Source organism: Parasteatoda tepidariorum, chromosome 1 (genome assembly GCF_043381705.1).
Source record: "Parasteatoda tepidariorum isolate YZ-2023 chromosome 1, CAS_Ptep_4.0, whole genome shotgun sequence".
Lineage (NCBI taxonomy): Eukaryota > Metazoa > Arthropoda > Arachnida > Araneae > Theridiidae > Parasteatoda > Parasteatoda tepidariorum.
Window position 1 is genome coordinate 99,944,724 of NC_092204.1, and position 25,208 is coordinate 99,969,931.

The 25,208-nt window shown below is 27.1% G+C and overlaps 1 long non-coding RNA gene across 1 annotated transcript; it reads right to left on the reverse strand.

Moving 5' to 3' along the window:
* Positions 1-11,271: 11,271 nt before the first annotated feature.
* On the reverse strand, positions 11,272-13,083 carry LOC139427016 (uncharacterized). Its single transcript, XR_011638139.1, has 2 exons — positions 12,999-13,083; positions 11,272-11,526 (listed from the first exon to the last, which is right to left on the reverse strand). It is a non-coding gene; the product is annotated as an uncharacterized lncRNA (long non-coding RNA).
* Positions 13,084-25,208: the final 12,125 nt, after the last annotated feature.

Below are 25,208 nucleotides of genomic sequence, written 5' to 3' on the forward strand. Positions count from 1 at the left end.
ATGAAAAAAAAGTTGTATCCGAACTATTTTATTATTAATTTAATCGAAGATGGGACTAATAAATCTTCGCTTTATTGTTCCTAATTTTAAATAAAACCTAACTACCTAAAAAATAATACCTTATTGCCTAATTTGAAGTAAAAAAAATCATACTAGCATAATAAAAATTTACGTGATTAGTTGTGTTAAGATTTAAACAAAGGTAAAACCAGTGATTCATTAATTCCTCTAAAAATGTCACTTACCTGGTTCTTCCATTAAGCACTTTAAAGTTGTCGCTATGAGCTTTTCAGTTATGAGCATGATTTCGTAGTGCTTCTCTACTGTGATTTATTGATAGTTTAATTATTTTTTATTCACCCCGTGAGAAGAACGGTCATTCAGCTAGTAAATAATTGTTTTTCTAAATAAAATTAGGAAGAGTTTGTATCTTTGTTTTTTTTTTTTTGATAAATAAACATAAAACAAATTCTTTTAATTCTATCCGTTCGATTAAAAATGGTATTTAAATGGTGAATAATTTTAGAAACATTAGAATTCCTTGTAATCAGTTTATTTAGATTTAATTTAAAATCATTCCTTTTATCATGTAAGTCATCAATGCAAATATTTTCTTCTTTTTTAATACTTAAATCCAAAAAATTAAGATTAATTTTATCGTCATGATTACGAAGCAAGATCATTTTTTCTAGGTAAATATTATTTATCAAAATCGTATAATTTTGAAAATTAACGATAATTGAATCATCAAAAATCAAAAAACAAATTTATTATTAAGAGAACAATTTTTTTTTGTAATAGTGTAAAAATAAGATTGCTAAAATGGATGAAAAATTAGATACTTGTTGTATTTCCTCAATCTGAAAAAAAATATGTTTTTCATTATAAATATCAATTAAATTATGTACATCAAAATCAAAATCGCATATAGATCGAATATATCATTAATATATATCAAAATCTCAATTTAGGATATTTTTATTGTAATTATAGTAATAACTCAAATGAACATCTTTTAGTTTAGAAGGGGGCATTCTATTGAAGAGATCCTGGAAATCAAAAGTCACTATAGAATAAATTTTATTTTGTTTAATAAATTCTAAAAACAGTTGATTATTAGTGATAATCCTAGAAAAACCATCTTCAATAATATTGTTGATAATTTCATTTAAGTATTTAGAGAAAAAAGCGCCGGTTTTAGTTAAGTAAATATAAGAAACCACAAGTGATTATTCTAAATGTAATATAAATTTATAAAATTTTACACTAATTAAGTTGAACAAATTAACATTACTGCAAATTCTTTTTTCTCTATTCATTAGATTAAGCATAATACTTAAATAAATGGTTTTAGAAACATTAGAATTCCGAGTAATTAGTTTATTTATATTGAATTTGCATTGCCTTTTTGAGTCAAAAATGCAGATATTTTCTTCTAATTTAATACTTTACTCCAATAAACTAAAATCAATTTTATCGACCTGATTATGAAGAAAGATTAATTTCACGGGGTAAATATTATTTAACAAAATTGTGCAATTTCGAAAATTAAACATAATTAAGTCTTCAATGAATAAATGTTTTATTAAGAGTATTTTCTTGAAATAAATTATGTATATATATATATATATATATTAAAATCTGAAAATTGACATTTTGAAAATGGTGGCCGACCGCATCACCCGTTCAGTTTAGATGACAACCTTACATTTTACATTTATCGAAATATACAGTAACTTACTATAAGTAGTTTATTCGTGTAAATTAAATGAATTTGATTTAAAGAATATTTAATATCTCACTTTATCTACAGTCCTCGGACGGTCAAATTCAATCTAGAATGATAAGGTTTATTAAGAGATCTTCTTCCTCATCATCTTGAAATTAAGGCAAAATTTTAAATTTGCATTTCCTTTTTGAGATTTTGAAATAAATGTTTTATGATAGAGTGTCATTCAATCTTTCAGAAAAGATTGATTTTATAAGAGTTGCTTTTAAATTAGGAGAAATAGTACTTGATCATTTGTACGACTTGTATAATTTTTTCTCATTAAAAAATAGTTGATTTAGGGTTTGGAGTAAGTAATTTAAAACTAAACAATTATTTGTTTCTACGTGCTTTAAAAATTTCATTTTGAATAAATTAAAACCAATTTGAATGATACTAAAAAAATTCAAACGTAAATTACTCAAAATCGAAGATGTTTATACAAAACTCTCTTTCAAAAAATCCTTTTTGTCGTTACTGGTATATTATTAGTATATGTCGTTATTAGTATAAATATTAGTTAGATTTTTTTAGAAAATCAAAAATAAAGAGAGAATCTAAAATACCAAACGTGCATCATAGTTTAAAATTATGATTGGATATCTCATTCGCGTGTTTTGACAGGTGTTATCAAATAGATGTTCACCTTAGTTTATTTAGAAAAATTAAATAAAAAGGAAAAAAATTATTTTTCCTCCCCATTTCCACTCCTTCGACAGTCGAGTTTCGTCGGAAGGAAAAGAGGCTCTTAAGAAAAATATTAGGGAAAAGTGAACGTTGCTATGGGAAAGGAATGTTCAATTTAAATTTTTTTTTTTAAATCAATAAGAAAAACTTACGAATTTTCAAAAAACGATTTCTTAATTTATTCAAGCAAACATTTGGATCTTTCGGACTATCTTACTGGTAAAATAAAATTCTGGGATGAACAAAAATAAAACTTGCGGGTATTGAGAGAGCCCAATTCAGATGATGGGATAAAATTAATGGAACGACCGAGCGAGATTACAGACAGCAAAAAAAATTTGAAAACATTTCAAACGGACTGGAGTTTTTTCTTTTAAAAGGAATATTAAAAAAATTAATAAATAAAAATAAAATTAAGAAGATTTATGAAAAATTTTAATCGTAGAAGAAGAGAAAAAAAATTTCTCCATCTTTTCAATGGTTCTGGTGTCTGCAAATTTTTTTACATTCAATCCGTAGAAGTAGAAGAAAAATTCTAACGTGGATGAAACATATGTTTTTGATCTGGGGGCGTAGTACTTGAAATTCAATATAATTATGAGAAAGGAAAAGACATCAAACCACATTTTTGGATTTATTTCATAGAAGCAGTGTCATCTGATTTCGAAATGAATTTAATTTACTTAGAATTCCTTCTAAAGTGGTTTTATCAAAGCGCATTGAGGCAAAAACTAGTTTTTCAATTGGAATAGTTCTTTTCAAAAATAACGCGCCATATGTCGCTTTTCTCACGGCATGGAAAGTATATATAGCGGCTATAAGAGCTTATGCCCTGTGCTCCTGTCTTCAATTAAAGCTCCCTCTCCTCAAATCTTTTTAAACTTGTACTCTGTCATCAAAGAGTGGGGTACGGAGAAATGCGTTATAAGGGTGCAAGTTGTTCAAGTTCGTAAATGAAATAAATTTTAAAAAAAAGCATTCCTTTGTCCTTTAACTTCAAACATCTTCTATTTTTCCATGGCAAGATTTCATTATTGAAAGAATATTTTTAGGCATCAGTAATTGGAAGTCTCAATGGAGCTTAAAATATAATTTAAAAATTCTCATTACCAACAAGAGGAATACTTTTTAAAAAGAGGCGGACTTTAAATTAATTTCAACTTTCATTGCTCCTAAAGAAAATTCGCTTAGATGGAAATTAAAAGAAAAGTTTATTTTCGAAATTATTAGCCGCATTTTACTTTTTAAAATTTATTGAAAATCTATTACATAAGATTTAATGTTCGAGTGTTTAAATGATCTGTACTGAAATCCACATCTTTTTTAATGATTTGCATCAAAATTGATGTTCTGTACGAAAAAAAAAGAGTCATCTAAATAATGTTTGTCTACACGATGAAGGGAATTCGGGTAACATCACCATATTTGATTAGTAAAGACATTTCAGTGAAAGAAACAGAAATTCCAAAAATTGAACTAAAGTATATTGTATTTAAATTACTCGTATGGTAATTTTATAGTTCGCTGCTGTTACTGTTTACCGAAAATTCTGCTATCCTAAATTATAGTTCCTATTCGATACATTTAATAACAAATGCGAATCTCAAAAGTAAATAAATAATTTTTATACCCTGCTCTAAAGTGTCACGATGAACTAACCAAAATAATCTCCAGAACTATCAGTCATTTTACCATTCATTTGGTAATTTTAACAATTTGGTGTGGTTAGAAGGGTAATAATCTGCTTACGCTTCAACGATTTATTAAAAACGTTGATAAGAGTGTGACGACTGATAATATTTCTTATTTTAATGTAATTTATCAACAAGAATGATAGCTTCAAATTTTTAGTAAATGATTTAAAGATACTATACTCAGATAAATCATACTATGGAAAGAGTTTTACTAATGTTTTTATGAGGTAGTGGGGTTTTCTTATTTATAAATGTCCACACGTGGATTTCATTATAAATGCAAAGAACGTCTTAAGAACTATTTCCAGTTTGAAAAACAGATAGCACAATTTTACGAAACACAGAAAGAATGTGCATCGTATGTTATAGCGGGATTCGAACTCACTACATATATGCTTTGAAGAGATTAGCGGAGTAGCAATACCACTCGATGAGGTTCAAATGGAAAAAAAAGAAAAAAAAATATTTAAAAAAGCAATTAATAAAAATCAGGAAAAAGTTTTATAAAATTCCGGAAAAAAAAAGATATACTCTCCTCATCAGCTGACACGATTACATCCACAAAAAAGAGTGCTTTCTCATATTGTATCAATATAGACAAAGCGAAATATATCAATACAATAGTGTGAGGAGTACTAAAAAAAAATTTTTTTTAAACAAAATAGAATAGAACACATTATGTATTAAAAATCACGTAAAAAACAGAAAATAAAATGTAAAGAAAAAATAGAGCAAAACATAAAATGAAATCTATAAAGCGAGTTGCGAATTCAAATGAACTTACATGAACAAAAAATTTTCAAGAATGATTTAAAATATTTTCGCTATGAGATTGCCAGATTACAAAATATTAAAAAAGAAGCGCAAATTGAGGCAAAAGCGTAAATATAGGGTACTTGTTTGACAGTGCGCCCTTACTGCTGTTCTGAAGCGCGCTTGATTTGTTAGTTACTATGGATGGGCCCGAAAATGGATGTGCGTAAGTAACATTATACTGGATTATTTAAAGAAGTTTGCAATTAATATGGTTGATATTTAATTATACAATTTTAAAGATTTTAAAAGATTAACTTTTATTCATTAAAGAATAAAAGAGGGCGAGAGAAAGAGACTTGAATTGCCTGTTTTGCACATAATTTTGGATACGGATTTGCCCGGAATGGATTTGCACATGGCAAAAATTATATAAATTAACAAAGAAGTTTTTTAGTAAATTTATTTACAATAACATACAATTAACTCTATGATTTTATATAGAATTTAACTTCAGTTGGGTATCTATTGTTGTTTTTTTTATCAAATACTGAAAGAGTTTGTCATTTTATTATTAAAGGTCATTTCATTCTGGCAAATATTTAAGTTACATGGTTTTCTTGAATAAACATAATTTGCATCCCTATGTTTCGATAAATTCCGAAACTGACTTTTGCAAACATGTTCATCCGTTCAAACCTGCTCAACATGTCGATGTCGTCCCACTAAGCTCTTCGATTACAAACAGTTACTTACTTATTACCAAATATGGATACTGAAGTTTCTTTGTTTTGATTTTTTATTTACAAACTTATTTTACGATTCTCATCCTCACTACCAACATCTGATACGATAGCCTCATTTTAAGTAGAGTTCTTATGGTCCTTAAGAAATAAAAATGTGGCATTAAAACCAAGAAGATGTATTTTTTTATGTTTATGTTCACCACAACATCTATCTATATATTTCTCTTACACGGCACCTAAAAAAAGCCTCATTACAACTCCCCGAATGGCAACGTTAGAAAATCGACCAATGATTGCTGCTAAAAAAGTCACATGGCAAATCTAGTTGAGGTGGCTCGACATATAGCGCTTTTAAAAACGGAAACAATAACCAGAGTGAGCATTATCAGGTTGTTCAATTCAGATTCATGCCCTAAAAACATGATAATATTTAATTTAAGCTCAATTAGGAATTAATTAATTAATTGAAGTGATAATGCTTTAAAAGGCCGCTGTTGAATTGATATTTTTTTACTGGGAGCTACTTAAACGTTTAAAAAACGTCTAAGTGTTTGTATTGAATGCATTGAATTTTTTTATATTTCGCGTTTATTTATGCATTGAATTTTCACGCTTTAAAATGCAGAATATTAGTTGGGCCTTTAAACGTAATGAAAGAAAACGTGTTCGAAGAGCCCAAGAAAGTGTTGAGGAATGTTATGGAAGACATAGATTGCAGAGATCAAGTGCAATAATAACTGTTCAAGATGTAGCCAAGTTTTTATTCATGGACAACTTTATGTTGGCCTGTCAAGAGTTAAGTCATTTGACAGCCTTTCAGTAATTGCTCCAAGATGCCAAATCTATAATTGTGTTTTCAAAGAAATTTTAAATGCTTACTGTTAATTTCTTAGAGCTTGGCAGAGCCTCCTAGTTCTATATATAATTTCAAAAACTTGTAAATTTGAGGTCATGAAATATTGGGTTTCAAAATTTTAATTTTAACATTCGCTAAATAACAAGTAATTTTCCAACTTAGAATTCTTAAAGAAGTTAGCTACTTAATAAAATAAGAGTCCACTCTTAAACTATTAATCATAAATAAAATATCCCACTATCCTACACGGGGGCCTAAGAATTTGAACTTCATAAGATTTGCGAATGATACTAAGTAAACTTGGTTTCAGGAAAAAGAATGGATGTTATTTACACACTCATTGCATTATTTTATTGCAAAGTATAATTTATAAAATTAAAAGAAAGGAAAATTTAGGTTTAAAATACCCCTAATTAAACAAGAGTAACAATTGTTTGGTTACAATTTTTACAATACTTTTTGAACTCTGACATTCTTTTCATTAGATAACTTCTTTTGTCCCATTTTTATTATTAGTTAATACCAGCCTACGCATTCTTGTAACTTTTTCATTTTATATTTGAAATTTTGTAATCATAGTTTCTTCAAAACATGTGTTAAAACTATTATTATAGGTTATTTAAGTAGAAAAAAGCCTAGTGTTAGAAAACAAAAAATTTTTGACATGATGATTATAAGAATAGCTCGGTTTATCGAGCATTTTCCTAGAATGCAATATTTTTTTTTTAATTTTGTTAACGTTGAGATATAATATTAAAAATTTTTTAAGCAAGTTTTTTCAACATTATCCTTTTAAAAAAAGAAAATTTCTTTAAGTTAGATTTCAAGAATAACTTTGAACGTCAAAATCAAATAGTTGGTCCGTAATTCTTCGTTCATTTATAAAAACGAAGCAAAATTTTGTATTTTTTTGCTGTGCACCCATACGCATTTACTTTTCATTACTCAAATAAATAAGAAACAATCAAAAAAGACGATCTTCATTTTTTGGAAAAAATAGTATGCTTAGTAAATAGTCAGTAGTTGCGAATCGAATAATTTTAATTGGCAGAATAATTTAATTTCTTAACAAGATTTAATTCTCAGCAAGCTGGCAATTAGTCTAATTTTTCTTTCAATAAAAAACTGACAATAATTTAAAAAGGAATTTTACTTCGAAAGAAAACATAAATTAAAGTACTTAAACACTTGATTAGTATATTAATTTAAAAATAATATACGTGGTAGCTTTAAGAATAAGATTTTGAAAAATGTTAAAATTTAATTAAATAGTTGGTAACATAATTCTGCGAAACACTCGCAGACAGGTAGTTAAAAAATTTATTTTAAGATTAAGACAATAAATAATATGTTGAGAAATATTAAGATACTTAAAAATATTGACTACGTATTCGTATCAATAGTTATATAACATATAACGCAGAAATTGATAAACATATTATTTCCAAATCTATGCATATATTCTTATTGAAAGAACAAGCTAAAAAAAAAAAGAAAAAAAAGAAGCTGATGTATAATCTCATTCTATCAGAAGCATGCTTTTATAAAACTCAATATTCGCTGAATAAAATGTTTTGTTTTCAAATTTAATTAATTTTTAAAATTAGTTTTCTTAAAAAAAAGATTATCATTCGGTTATTAGAGAAAAAAATACGAATGAAATTTCCTTCTACGCGAGATCAAGTTAACTTCCTCTCGTAAGTTAACCACATTTAAATATTAATCGCCCTATTTAAATATTTTTGCATTTTCGCCTAATAATTTTTTTAAAAATAGTCAATTTTAATTTTTCTCTGTTTCTTCCAAATAAAAACTGTTGAAAATTTAAATTCTGCAGTAGAAAAATATTTAGATTAGTATGGTATAAAAAAATTTATACCTCATATTTAAAAAAATTTTCATCCATAATTAAATTAAATAATAAAGCACAATAAAAAAATCATGACAAATTATTTTTTGCATGAAATTATCTTTGAGTAAATCGGTCTTATAAGTGGGTGAATTTTTTTTTTGAATTCCCTAATTAGTTTACAGAATATGACTAAAATTGCAAAAAGTGAAGTTAACAGTTAACATTAAGGGGTTCAAACTTCGAATCGCCCTCCTGACCAAACTATAGAGACCATTTTTCCCAGATTGCACCTACCCCCCCCCTATATTTTGAAGGTTAAAAATCCAAATATGTTAAAAAAAATGTCTCTATATATATATGTTTATTCAGAGAAAGCACGTTTTTGTGTCTGATTTCGTAACTTAATTAATAGCACTAATTAATCGGCATATTTAAGTCACCCCCGGAAACCATTAAGATTGACACTTAGTTTGCAATATTCCGATCATTGGAACGAAAGTTATTCAGATGATATCTTTTTTGTTTGCGGACAGTACACATACACGATATATGTATGTTCAATGAATGTTCTGTGCATACATGTACTATTTAATTTTCTGCAATATATATATATANTATATATATATATATACATGTACATCATATGCATAACATACGTACATACATACATACATTTGTCATACATGTATTGTACGCATGTATAAATCATGCAAATGTACTTTCATATAACGTACAAATGATGTAGTATACATATAATGTTATTATAATGTACATATATTGAATATATAAGCATACATATATTGGATACAAATGTAATCTTTTGTTCAAATTTTACGTGTGTACATACATGTTATCCCAATGCACACTGCACAATTTATATATGTCGTATAAATGTATCCACACATGTATAAAACACGCATGTTCCATCTATGCATATCCATATGTAATAGACATGCACGTACAATGTATGTGTGTACATACGTTCATAAATTACATGTATACATATGTACATACATTGTATGTACAGTCGGCAAAAAAAAGCTGTCACCCCGAATAACTAAGTGTCAGTCTTAATGGTTCGTGGGGGTGATTTCAAATATGCTAATTAATCAGTGCTAATTATTAATTAATTTACGAAATTGGACACAAAAACGTTCTCTTAATAAACATATATTTTTTCTTTCATATTTGGATTTTTAATCTTCAAAATATAGGGGGCAGCAGAAATCTGGGAAATGGGGTCCCATAGTTTGGTCAGGAGAGCGATTCAAAGTTTGAACCCCAAATTTTAATTTCACTCTTTGTGTTTTTAGTCATATTTTAAAAACTAATTAAGCAATTCAAAAAAATTGCACCCACTCATAAAGCTCATTTACCCAAAGATAATTTCGTGCAAAAAATTTTTTTAATAATTGCTTATTATTTTTTATTATTTAATTAAATTGAAGATGAAAATTTTTTGAATTATAAGGTATGAATTTTCTTATTCCATACAAATCTATGTATATTTCCACTGAAAAATAAGAAGTTTCAACTGTTTTTATTTAGTAGAAGTTGAGAAAAATTAAAATTAATTATTTATAGTTAGAAAAATAATTTGGCGACAATGAAGAAATATTTAAAAGGGGCAATTAATATTAAAATATGAATAACTAACGAGGAACTTGACTTCGCGCGCATAGCGTAAAATTTCATTCATATTTTTTTGCTATTAACCGATTGCTAATCTTTTTATTTTTTTTTTAAACTATAAAATACCACGATGTTTCTTTTTCAGTTTTCTAAAAATTTATTTGCAATTTAGCAAAGAAATTTGATTAAAACATTCTATTGAATAACAAACATATTATTCAACGAATGTCGAGTTTTATAAAAGCATGCTTCTGATAGAAAATTATTATACACAACACTGTTAAAAATTTCTTTCCAAAATTACGGTAAAATGAAAGGCAGCAATCTGTCCATCCGATTAACCGTAAAGTTTACGGTTGAGGAAAGGTATTTACCTTTACAGTTTTAATACCGTTTACAACAAACACGGTTAAAAAACCATGGTAACAAAACTAAACGGTTGTGCTACTGTATACACCTAATACAGTAAATTAACCAGATCAAAAGAATTTAATTGCTTTATAACCGTATAATTTAGTATTGTTTAATAACAGTAAATATAAAAGTCTATGGTTTAGAAGCTATTTACAACATCTCGGGCTAAAGAGATAACTATCATTTATAACAATAAAATAGAATAATTGTTTCATATGGAATGTCACTGAAAATGTTTGGAATCTTTACGATTTATTATCTAATTGGAACTAATACAGGTTTAAAAAATTAACATTAAGCTGCTTATAAATTTATGAGACTAAAAGATTGAATTACGATCAGAAGATGCAAACGGTTTATTAAAACTGTTTAATGAATTGTTAACTCTGTAATATTAGTGGCCATGATTTCAGAAAACAGATTAGGCGCTGAAATAGTTTAAATTTTTCAAAGAAATATGAAAATAGTTCGCAGCTGTAAAATTACACTGGTGGAGTAACTTAATAAATTTGATGGTAACCTAAGGCCTGTCGGGTGACCATTTTCTTAACATTGCTTGTCTACCTGAACAGGAACTATACAACAACAGGGTCCTTATTGCTCGTTTGGCATAAGGCCAGCAAGAATAAAATTTTCAACAGGTTAAATACTGAACTTCAAGATATATCATTTAATGTATACGAAAACAGAATATAAATGATAATTAGAACAATTAATACCACAATTTTTGAAGATTAAGTTATTCTCAAAACTAAACTAGGTAATTCTAACATCAACTGTTTCAATTTTTTAAGCAAAATAAAGTTTTTTATTAAAACTTCATAAACAAGTTGATAAATTACAGATAATGAAAAGAAAACAATTACAAATAACAAAAATGACTTTATTAATTTCCTCAGATCATTTCATATAAGCAAAATAAACACCTTTAAGCACTTTTTAAAAATGTTACGCACCCTGTGAATGAAGGAAAGAATAAAAAATTGATGAATTTATTAATGTCGACAATCTTTCCCCCAACTGTCAAAGATAGAAAGCTCAAAATCTTAGGGCGAATTCCCTGATACACAATCTTTTCCCTTTCTACTTTGGAGCCAGACACTGGATTTATTCTAACAAAGCACCTGAAAAATATGTTAAAATTAGTAAAAAATAATTTTATACACATCAATATCCTTGGGCTTCAGAAACAACTATAATTATGATAAAGTTCAATATAATAGCAAACAGACTTTTTCTATTGAAAATTTTGCAAAATAAACATTACTGATATCAACATTACAAATACTGATTCTCAAGAAACAAATTTAGCCAAAATAGAAAACCTTACCACACCATATCTCAAATCTCTTATTGTGGGGAGAAAAAAAACTCCTCGACGTCAAAAATATTTTCAATACTATTTTAATACCAATTTTTCATGGAGAATCTTTTTATTCAGAAACGCTCCACATACACATATGTAAGAAAATAAAAGCTAAAAAAATGGCTATCAACAAAAGCAACTGAAAGGCAAATTAGTAATTACCATAAACACTTATACAAATTGACAAGTTTATTATTAGTTATAGACTGTTAATTATTAGAGAAACCAGTTAGTAGTTAGTAAACTCAGCACAGAAAGGTTGACCAGGAAAAATGCAACTCGATGCAAAAGTTAATGAACAAATTTACTTTATTACCTCGGAACTAGTTTAAAAAAATACGTAAATACGTGTTATCTATAGCCAAAAGAATCTACTCTCAACCAGTATGAACACTTAATGAATAAAATTGATGCACAGCATATATTCAGCAGCTTTTTAGCTCTTAAAACATAATACATTACTACTGTTTTAGTGACAGCCTCATTTTGTTTAAAATATTTTACTAACATAGGAATTGTAACTTTCAGTTATTTCTATCATTTCAGATATGATATTTTCACATGAGAAAGCAAACAATTATAGAATATTGGAAAGTCACATACATTTGCTTAACAGGCTTTTAACAACATTTTAACAGCATTTTAAAATTAATTTATTCTATTAAGAGTAGAGCATAATAAAAATAAATAAGAGGCGAAGGCACATCCAAGCAGAATCTACTGTTAATTTGTATAACAAAATATTTAAAATTTCTCATAATTAAAGTTATTTATCATAATATTTGATTTATTAGTGATTTGATTTCAGTAAAGAAAAATCGTGAGTTAAATCAGAGCTTCTAATCTTTAATTTAAGTTGTTTTCATTATGATAAAAAGCACAAAATAACTGATGGATCATCCCTTATCTGAATTGAGATTCATTTATAATTAGTTAGAAAAATTTGAATTAATATTGAAACTTTGATCATAAACAGCAATTCTGATAAAATATTGTTCCTATCATAGGTTTATATAAAATATTATTGGTTTTAATGAATAATATATTGAAACACACATCATTAAATTTTTGTGCAACAATTGGAAGAATGGTATAAAAAGTCATGTTTATAGGTCTTGTGGCATTCTAACGATTTGCTGAAACTTTTTATTTTTTTTGCTCAAGAACTTTAGAACTTAGGAGGGGGGGGGAGAAGAAAAATACAAGAAAAATCAATAAAATTTTTAGTACCTCTAATATGTAATAAGACGCAAAACAAGTTGCTACAGCTACTGCATCTTTAATTTTGGTGTTCACGGCTATGCCATCCATTGTTAACATAAGTTCCTCACACCTCAACATTGCCGTCCCTAAAATTTACAGAAAAAAAATAATGAGTGATATGAGAATAAAAAAATACATTATCTTATAAATTAATTTATAATTTTCACAAAATTTTAAATTTACACATTTCAGAAAACATTCAAATGCTAAGACAACAAAAATTAGATATAGATTATTTCAAACATGTGGAGATACATCTCCCTGCAGAGAGAAATTTTATAAAATTCTAATTAATTTTCTCAATTATTAATAAAAATCTCTTACAACATTTATTCTCGTGAAATTCAATATGCAAGTTTAAATAGGGAGAGAAAAATCCCAGATGAATTATTTTAATTTTTTTAATCATTTTTCTCTTTTTAAACAATATCTAAAATTAAACTAAAGATATATTGAAATTTTTAATCACTGGCAAATTGAAACTCTATGTTTGTGGATCACACAATTACCTTTTCACACAATTACCTAAGACATGGATGCTTTGGGAGCGATTGCAGATGAAGTGGTTTGAAGACCTGAAAGAAAATTACTATTTAGATGTACATTAAGTACATACTTAATAAGTTTGAAATACATTTATATTTAAATAGTAAAACAGCAAATTAATTTATTTACAACTAACGAGTTACACTTAAACTTAACATGGAACTCATGTCTATGAGTTGACATGTGGAGATAGTACACTCTAGATGAGTAACCAACATAATTACATATATTGCGATGGTACATTATAGATTTTGCTTCTAAATTATTATTAATCACATTTTCCATTTAGCCTACATTTCACTTTTGCAAACTGTAAAAATATATAACACCTTGCCTCATTACATTAAAATAACTTAAAGTGAATTTAAAGAATAAAAATGAACACACTAGATATGTTGTAACAGCAGTTAATGGGATAAAAGCTAGAAAATAAAAACTAAATCATGAATATGAGAATTTTAAAAAGGAATTAATTGTGTAAAACTACTAAATACACTACTACACTACACTTTACAAGAACAAATAAAAACTGGAAATTTTTTTAATTTGTATCTTTTTTCGATATCTAGGCATGTTTAGGTTTAGTAGTCGGCCTGAAAAAAAAACACACAATAAATAAATAAATTAAGACATTTTTTGTACATAATGGATGTACCAGACTAACTATAACTGAAGTAAAAGGCTGAGATAGCTTGGTCGATAGGGCCCTGGGCACATGTCCAAGAGTTCGTGGGTTCGATCCATGCCAGCCGAAGACTCCACGTGTAGTAAATGGCGACTAATGCACATTAAATCTGTCGAGTCGCAAAGTCCCTCATGTTCTTATAACAAATCAATACCTCTGGGGGTACTGATCCAGGAGTTTTCTTGTCTTCTGGATTGGTTCGAAATTACAAGGCTATGGAGTTGAACATTTGTAGTCATAAACCCAAAAATTGGGTTTACTGTTCAACAACGGATATAAAATAAAATATAACTGAAGTATAATTTGCTCCACTAAAGTGCAAGAAAAGAAAAAAAAACTATTTTTAATTTCAGAACTTACTATTTTTAATTATTATTTTGCTTAGAAGAGAAAACTTTACAATTTCCAGTATACTTTTGTCAATATTGTACAGTATAGTGCAAAATTAACAGTCATCACCTACTACAAGGCTTTAAACATAACAAATGGCAATTCGCTAGCTAGTTGTCACACTGTCACTTTTTTCATAAAAAATATGCCTTTTACTACTATTTTGATAAAATGGAATCATTAAGAAGATTTTATAATATTCTGAACTTTATTTTACGCTTAATTCGCAAACTAGCATTAACCTCTTTTGCTATTTCAATCAGATAAACATTTAATATTAATTATTACCAGTCAGTTTTTTTTTTCGATAAATTTATTAAGGCAAAGAGTTTTTGAGTAAGTTCATACTATCAAAAGTAACCAGAATGTCATTTTAATATTTAGTATAGAAAAGAACTAATCAAAACTTTTAATTTATCTCAGGGTCAAATGATAATTATATATATTAAGGTAAAAAAAACTTTTTAAAATAATTTAGGGAATAAGTCCATACAAGGATCTGTGCTGCCACTATCACCAATGTGCCAAATGAATTTCAAACTACCAAATTTAGGATAACAAAATAAGAATCAGAAAAAAATACGACTTACAAATATACTACAAAAATACAACTTTAAAATGGACAGGAACATAAAATATTAGAAAATTCTATGTAATTAAACAATTTAGTACCAATTATTTAAATTATGAACTTTTTTTTAAAATTAAATTAACAACATTTATACAATGGATGTAAAACATTAACTTTCAAATATGTTCCGTTATAGGTAACTGTTTTTTTTTCTTAAATATTAACATCTGTTTCGTTATTATTTAGATAAATAAATTCAGATTTATTAAATTAAATTCAAATGTGATATCTTGCAAATATAAAACTCTTTTCTTAAAGAACCTCTCTGAAAAATAAAAAGAAACGTAGAATTTGTTCTTTTTATTAACTTTCAAGCACAAATAATGGTTTACAATAAAAGATATCATTTGTACTTTTTTCATTCAAGCTTTCGCTTTAAAATATATTAGACTTTCACGAATAATATTTCTTATGCAATGAATAAACTTGAATAGTAATAATATATTTAATTAAGAATTGTGCTTTCATTCGAAAATCAAAGTTCGTTGCTAGTAGAATATTAAAGTGCAATGGCGTTAAATTAAGCACATTATGAAAATATTACAGCATTAGCGATTTACATTTTAAGTTTTTTAGTAATAATATAACGATCAAAACAAATAAGTTGCTGAATACAAAAAGTAACTATCGTTTTTCTTCAGAAAAAAATTACTTATCACTTGACACTGCATAAGAACACATGTACTCAAAATTACATTTTTACGAGGGATTCAAACTTAAATACAATATATAATAACATGAAATAATTGATGATGAAATACTTACTTTTTGTATCTTATTAGTCTTGCTCGATGGAGATCCCATGCATCCCATCAAANAAATCGTCTGGATATAACACAACGGGGAGACTTGAGACTGAAGCTAACCAAATTGGAACCTAAGATAAAATCTACGTGCAGCAGCATCAAGGGCAAGAATCTCACTAAATTAAAATATTAAATTATTATAGAAAAATCTTTATTAAAATTATTTCGAATTTGAATTTTAGTTTTTCATTGTATGTTCTGAAAATTTACTTACTTTGTTTCGCTAACAATTTCCTACGTTTCTTATGTGAACAATTTGTTTTTTTAATATTAAAAATTATGTATATGTTACATAGGGGGGCATAAGAATTTTAGAAAGGCTTAGGTGGGGCATGGTACAAAAAAGGTTGGGAAACACTGTATTAGACTTTCATGAATGATATTTTTTATGCAATGAATAAACTTGAATAGTACCAACAATGTATTTAATTAAGAATTGTACTTTCATTCAAAAATCAAAGTTCGTTGCTAGTAGAATATTAAAGTGCAATGGCGTTAAATTAAGCACATTCTGAAAAAACTACAGCATTAGCGATTTACATTTTAAGTTTTTCAGAAATAATATAACGATCAAAACAGACAAGTTGCTGAATACAAAAAGTAACTATAGTTTTTCTTCAGAAAAAAATTACGTATCACTTGACACTGCATAAGAACACATGTACTTAAAATTACATTTTTACAAGGGATTAAAACTTAAATATATATAATAGCATGAAATAATTAATGATGAAATACTTACTTTATGTATGGTTCGATGGTGAATTGAAATGCAAATCGAGATCCCATGCGATAACGGAAATATAAATATTATTCCATATCGCATGAGCTTCTATGAACGTACGCTTACTTCTCTATGGCGAAAGACCTAGGTGGCGCGAATAAATTTATGGTTGTTTTAACGTATTGGGTGATCAACGGTTTTCCTCAATGTTAACTGCTTGAATGCCATATTTTTTTAACGTTTATTCTACTGTTTTGGAAGAATATGACAAAATAACAATTTAATAAATTGTTATTTAACTATTTTTCTCAGAAATTTCTAACAGTGCAGATTGTGCTTATTTAATGTGATTATAGTTTACTTTTTAGTTTGTTTTCTCAATAATTGTTACAATTTCACTAATATACATACGTATGCATAGATTTGGAATAATATATTTATCAATTTCTTCAATATATATTTCATAATTATTAATACGAATGCGTTGTCAACAATTTAAGGCATCTTAAAATTTCTCAACATCGTATATATCGTCTTAATCTTGAAAAAAAATTTTTTTAGTACTTTAACTTAGGTTTTCTTTAAAGTAAAGTTTCTTTTTAAATTATTGTCAAGTTCTTTTTATAAGAAAACTTAGAATTATTGTCTGCTATTTAAAAATAAAACCTTGTTAAGAAATTAAAAACATTCTTCCGTTTAAAATTATTTGATGCAAAACAGCTGATTATATACTAAGCATACTATTTTTTTTCCGAAAAAAGAATAAAAATTATTGATTTTCTTTTTTTTTGTTTGTTTGTTTATTTGTTTCTTGGGATTTTAACATAGATTATCTAAAAAAATGTTAATGTTTTATAAGTCACTATGAAGAGTAAAAATACCGAACATAAAAGGCTGTCGAATACGTAGCTAAAATTTTTAAGCCTCTTAAAATATCTCATTATCTTAAATGTCGTCCCGACATCTTAGTGACAAAATTAAATTTTTAATTATCTGACCCAGTGTGATTCACAGAACTATCCAACTAATTATTTCATTAGGTCTTTTACTCTTTCTTTATGATAGCATGTAGATTTTTTTCCGAATAATATACTAAATTAATTTGTTTAATTTCAATTTAGCACGATTGCCAAGATATGATTTTAGTATAATTAGTTGTTAGGATAATGCTTTATTTTGTTAAGCGGCATATACTAAAGATTTAAATTTGTAAAAAGATTCCGAAGCAGTGCTAATTTTAGAATGATCTGATTAAAAAAAAAAATGAAATAAAAATACGCAAATTTTCGAACTTATTTTGATAGAGAAAAAAAAATACACGGTGAGAGGATTAACATACGTTTTACAAAAAGTGTGAAAATCAATTTTTCCTATATTTCGTCATAAGAGGATAAGAATGATATTGCCCCAAAAAACCTACTCAATAGTTTCGTTATTTCTAGAATGATCTGTTTGATCGAAACATATTCCTTGAAAATTAAAACGAGAAAAAAATTGACTTTTATTATTTATCTAATCCATTAAAAAATGATAGCGGTATCAAGGTTAAGGATATGCGATGGAAGTCCCTATTATACTATAAATGCATTAAATCACATAACTTGAATAATTTATTTTTAGCAAATTATTTAATAATGTTAGGTAAGCAAATTATTTAATAATGTTAGGCAAATAAGGGTGTAAAAATAAACTCTGTCGAAATACTCCCAAAGTATACCCTAAAATATACGTAGAATGCATGTCGAATATATGTAGAATATTGGAATCGATAGATAACAAATACCTTTTCAAACAACATCGAGTAGGACGGAAACGCTAACTTGTTTGAAATAACTGCCCTTGTAACTACTTAATTTTGATTCCAGGTGCAAGGGTACATTCCATTATCACATTCGACTTTTGAAATTTCAATTGTAAACATAATTTTTTTATGTCCTTCAAAATGTTAAGGCTTGCAGCAAAAAATAAAAAATAAAAAATTTACTTTATCAGTTTTTTTAGAAAGTAGTGAATTATTATTTTTTCAATCTACGAACTTATTCGTAAATGTTACGCAAAACTTATTTTAATATCGAGTGAAATAATTTAATATGCTGTTTTATTAAATTAATAATCCCAAGAAACTGAATCGAAAATATAAAATCTTCATTAACTTAAAATATAATAGATAATAAAAAAAGACATGTTTTGAGCGTCCAATAATTTATGCCACGAGTCATTCACGCCTGACAAGTCATGAGAATGGGCGCTTGCATTTGAACGTTCAAAACTGGTTAACTTTAACTTCCCTCTTCCTATTTTTCGAAGTCAGCTGAGTTTTTATCATCAATTATACTGTTTTACACTTGGATCTTGATCATTATTTTGATAAGGATTTTACGGTCGTTAAAGTAAACATATGCATTTTAATATTTTATTTAACAGGATTCATGTGGTCTTTAAAAACGTAAGAGAATTGTAGCATCAATATTTTAAAAGTTATCTTTAATTTTAAAATTAAAATTTTGAGACCATATATTTTGAGTTAATGAAATTGAATACTTTATCTTTAAGTTTTTGTGCCCCATTTCAGTATCTTAAGGACCTTGCGAGCTCTGTTTAAAAAGAGAGTATCGTATCAGATATATGTAGGAATCTAAAACAAAAAAAATCATATAGCAGTATTTGGGGGTAAATATAGCTTATCTAAATTGAAGAACATGTTGTGCGACACTTCATGGTGAAATTGCTAACGTAAGTTTCAGAATGTATCGAAACAGGAGGATGCAATTTGCAAATCATCTTTATCCAAAGAAAGCCATGTAACCTAAATATCTAGCAGAATAAAGCGACTTTTTAAACAGTGAATCATACAATATGCAACATATTATTTCAACATCTTATTTTTAAACATAACATATTTCAATGCTTTTAAAATGCCACTAAACATTCGGCAATTCCTTGAGTTATAGAAAGAAGAAATATCGTAAGTTATAGAAAACATTGTGAATGTTAGAATTAATATACAATCTACATTTTATTTTGAAGTACTTTTTTTGTTTCTTGAAACTTTCTAGCCTAGAAGACTCGATTAAAGTTGTGAAAATGATTATCTCTAAAATTCTGTATTTAGCTATAATAAGTTATGTAAATTTGATTTCGTATGAAATCCTCAGATAAATATAGTAAAAAATATATAAAAAATCCAATATAAAAAATCCATGTCAGATAAAAAGTTCACGTATTGAAATTCTAAGAGCTTAGAGAATCATAAATAATTTATATGTCGATTCAAATTTTCTTTTCAAAGGAAAGTAAAAGAAAAAAAAACTTCACTTTTTGGGCAGAATATTGTTAAAAATTTTCTATTGCCTAGAAACTTCGAGATATTTTCTATAAACTGTTAATTAAACCTCTTCGAGCAATCGCAGAACATTATTTAATATTTTTTTTTACAGTCAGAGCTTGGTAACTTAGCAACCGAGTAAAATTAAGCATTTCTCATTTGAATCGGGTCTATTTGTTTTCTTAAAATATTCTTTCGCGGCGGCGACTTTTGTTTGCTGTTTTCTGAACTATCGCCAAATATATAAGCCTTTATTACGACCTAATTTACGACCCAATTTTTACAAAATTTTGTCTGCCCTCATATTTCAAGGGTCGGGATTCCAAATATGTAAAAAAAAATTTGTTTATGTTTATTCAGAGAAAGTACGTTTTTGTGTATGGTTTCGTACTTTTATTTATAGTTAGCACTAATTAATTAGCATAATTGAGGTCATCAACAGGAACCATTAAGATTGACTTTTAGTTCGTTAAAATCCGATGATTAGAACGAAAGTTACTTAGAGTTATATCTTTCTTTTGCAGACTGTATGTATATATGCAATATATGTATATCCCAAGAATAAACATATGTACATTACATCTATGTCTAAATATATGTACTATGTAATAAATAAAATGTATGCAAGTTAACTGATAACAATTCAAGCAAGTTAAATGACAAAATCAAACGATATTTAAATTTACTCTTCAGCTTTAATTGTTCTATATCATTTTAAAATTGCTAGAATAGAAAATAATTTTCAGGTATTTTCATAAAATGTTGACACTACAAATTAATTTTTTAATAACATAATGCGGTTAATTTTATATGTGGAAATATTTAGAAAATTAAAATAAGATAATCGTTTGCTTTCCAAAAAATATGAGATAGAGTCTTATACGTCTTAGAGTAAATTTTAAAACAAACTTTAATAAATTTACTTATAAATTTTTTTTACAGATGCACGATGTATGTGTACATTGTAATTACATGTATTTAAGTATACGCATATATTTATACATTACGTGCATTTGCGTACATGTATGCGTTGTGTGCATGTAACCATTTTTTTGTTTTTCTGTACAATACATGTGCATATATGGGTGATTCCCACGAAATATGACAATTCACAGTGCTCCAAGATCTAATACTATACTACTAAATGAACTTTAAAAAAAATTATAAATAGCATTTCTGTTAGCATTTTAAAATGACTTTGCACTGGCATTGACTGTTTTGTATAGTTAAAAAATTTAATTGAATATCAAAATGTCATTTTCCTGGTATGTCACAAACATCATTTCCCATAATAACTATCTTCAAAACTTCCCATGCATTTTTCAATATCTATTTTTTTTATCTCCACAACTGTAAGCATTTCTAAATTTTATGTTAGGGAATGATTTCCAAAAACTTTGTTGAAAATAATTTTTTCTGTCAATAATTTGCTTGTCACATGAAAATCAGTCATTTTTCTGGCCACTTTTTTTAGTAATTTATAACCAAAATATATAGCTCCAACAATCAATACCTTAGGTTAAGAGATAGATTAGAAATACCTTCCTATCAAAAAATGTCTAATTGCAGGAATAAAGAACCAACTTTCAGAGTCGAAATCTATTTCAAAAAATTCTACAAGGTGACAAGGTTTTTATGTTGTCATTTTCCTGTCCTCCTGAAATCATTAATAACATAAACTATTTAAATTTACCTTAGTTATTTCAAGAAATTCTGACGCTTTTTGAGGAAAGTAAACGTCTCAGGCCAAAATGTTAAATTAAAGTGATGTTAACTGCTGTAAAATGGCAAAATTGTCATTATTCTGGCTGTCATTTTCCTGACACATAAATTCCAGGACATTAACACAGTTATAAGAAATTTTTTTAAATGCTATAATGTAAAGAGAGGGAAAGTAAATAATAAACTAATGCACAGTTTATGAAATATTGTAATATGCTCGTATGTAATTAAAGTTATTTATGTATTTATTGATTGATTATTATACACAATTTTATTCAGTACATATCAACAACAAAAACATTTTTGATTCTTTCTACAGTGGATAAAAGAATTAATTTCAACAAATCAGCCCAGTTTATCCCACACTTATGTTTTTTTAAGGTTCAGTGCCACTGCCCGGTATTTTACCCGGTACACCCTACACTGATATTTTTTTAAGGTAAGGTGCCATTGCCCTGTATACTTTACACTGATGGTTTTTTAAGGTAAAGTGCCATTGCCCGGTATACCCAACACTGATGGTTTTTTAAGGTCAAGTGCCAGGTCTAGTTAAGTGACATTGCCCGGTATATCCTACACTGATGTTTTTTTAAGCTTCAGTGCCCCTGACCGGCATACATTTGTCCGGTATTCCCTACACTGTTGTTTTTTTAAGTTTCAGTGCTCTGCCCGGTATACATTTGCCCTGTATATCCTACACTGATATTTTTTTAAGGTCAAGTATCATTGTCCGGTATATATTTGCCCGATACTCCAAACACCTATGTTTCTTCTAATCTATCGTCAGCGAGTATTAAAATATTGAATAAATGTAATTATATCCCCTGATAAATTAATATCAAATCGGATGTAATAAATATTTCGGACATTCACCAAAGCGACTATGTGATTGTCAACATTCACCGGTGAAAGTCAACAGCCACCGATTTCGGTCATTCACAGTAACATGCACATCATTTACATAAATAACCTCATCAGGACGTTTATTTCATACTTTGCCTAAATAGCATTTGGCATTCTATAGAATACCTAGGCATTATATAAAANAATATATATATATATATATATTTATAATTGTTCACTACTTTTAAATTCTCTTTCTTTTTTTATTCAAAGTATTTTTATCACTAAAATTCTGAGCAAGTTCTATTAATTTTGTTTTAATGTAAGCTTTAAATGGAATAATTTGTTAGAAAATCAATCTAAGTTTAAAATAAAAGATTTTCAAAATTTGTTATGAGTTTTAAAAAAGAATATTTTAATTAGAGTTTTTTTGATCTTTTTATCATCATTTATATATTACTATAATGATGATTTCATTTTTTCATGATATAGAAGAATCTCATTCTTAAAATTTAACCTTAATTTCCGATTCGAATGATTTCCAAAAATTGCATATTGTCTATCACAGCTTGGAGTTTGAAATTAAACTATTTTTGATTGATAAACTATTTTTGTTTTATTAGTGGAAATGTACATACATATTATTGAAATTTAAGAGGATTTTTGTTTATTCAGTTTAAATTACTTTACCTAAATCGCAATAGATAGCGCCACTGAACTAGAGGAGTAAAGACTTCTCACTTTTCCCGGCCAACCGGAGGATATTTGCTTATTCAATCATAGCTACGAGTTTGAAGAGTCTGATTCTATTATAACTTAAAAAATAATTTTAGCTTTTTTTTATATTTAAATATATGATGTATGCAAATGCATAAATTGTACAGAAAGAATTCAAAACTAAAAACATTTGAATTTTATTAGCTTACTGTTATAATGATTCCAGCTAAAGGTGACAATGACATTATTTTATATAATCAATAATTTTTCTTATCATCCTTGACAGAGAATCTGTTATGTTAGTGAATGTTGTGAACCATTCTTCTTATATTTTTAATTTTTAACATTGTCTAGAAATCGAAGTAACTTGCAATTTAAAGTATCGGAGTAAAAGCATATTTATAAAAGCTACTGTAGTAACCTTTTTTTTTCTTTTGTAAAATTAAATTAAAATAAATCAAATTTTGCGATGCAAGCAATGGGAAACCACGAAAATGTTTTTTAGTTTTCTTGATGGTAATAGGATTCCATCTCATTCATTATAGCGATGGAATTATTTGTTAATAATCAATCATTTTTTTTAATCATATTTGATTTATAGACTATGATCTTAGTAAATGCTGTGAAATGCTCTTCTTATTTTTGTGCTCAACCCAGATATCAAAGTAACTTGTAATTTAAATACAGGAATAAAATCATATTTTGAAAGACTTTTTGAATGAACACAATTGGAATTTACATTAAGCACAAATGAGAACCACGAAAACGTTTTTATAACAATTGAACGCTAACAGAAGATAATGAGACATCACTTTATGAAATTTAATGTTTTAGGTAGCTTAGATAGCTTACAAATATGTTCTTTATTATATTTATTTTACAATTTTTATTTTTTTAAGCACTTAAATTGCGTATTTTTATTTTAAGCATTTGATTTTCAGAATGGTATAAAAAAAATTAGTAATAAAGAGTATTTCAGATTTTTCTGGCACAAAGACAGAATGTTATTATTATTAATCATTGCAATTTATAAAAATCAAATAAATAAAAAAAAAGAGCAAATAATATACACATACTATAAAGAAACAACTTCAATGTTTAGACGAATTGTGAGGTTGTGGATAGTGGAAACTAGTGTCAAAGTTATTAATAAATGAATAAAGCTTTCTTCCTGGTCTCCGTGGCAGACTTAAAATTTCACGCTCATTTCAAAAATGAGACAAATTAACTCAAGAAATGATAAGAGATTACTAAAAGGGTATGCAATTATATTTTCGTCAAAATATTGCCTTTTCTCTAGAAATTCGGTTATCCATTATAGCTGAAAGATCAATTCTGTCAATTAATTGATGAATGTTAAGTTGAATAAATAAAAAGTTTTGCAAGAATCCATGCTTAATTTCTTACACATAATCTATATTTGATGTTAAAATTTGTAATGACTGGTGACGGAACAATAGAGAGTAGATATCTAAATAAAAGGAGAATAGTTTTTAAAACCAAATATATTTGTACAATCCTTAGTATTAAATGATCATTCGATAAAATATGGAATAGTAGTTAATATATGGAATGAAATATGTTTACTACTCATAATACTAAGATCCTCTTTTGTTCACTAATTTTTTAATGACTGAATAAAGTATTTACGGGTTACTTAATGAAAAATATATAAGAAATATTTCATGAGAATAAAATATGACTCAAGCATACAATTAGTGTGACCAATATAAAGCATGCGATCCAATTAGTTTAAGCAATAATCTTTAGATTTGAGGAACAGTGAAG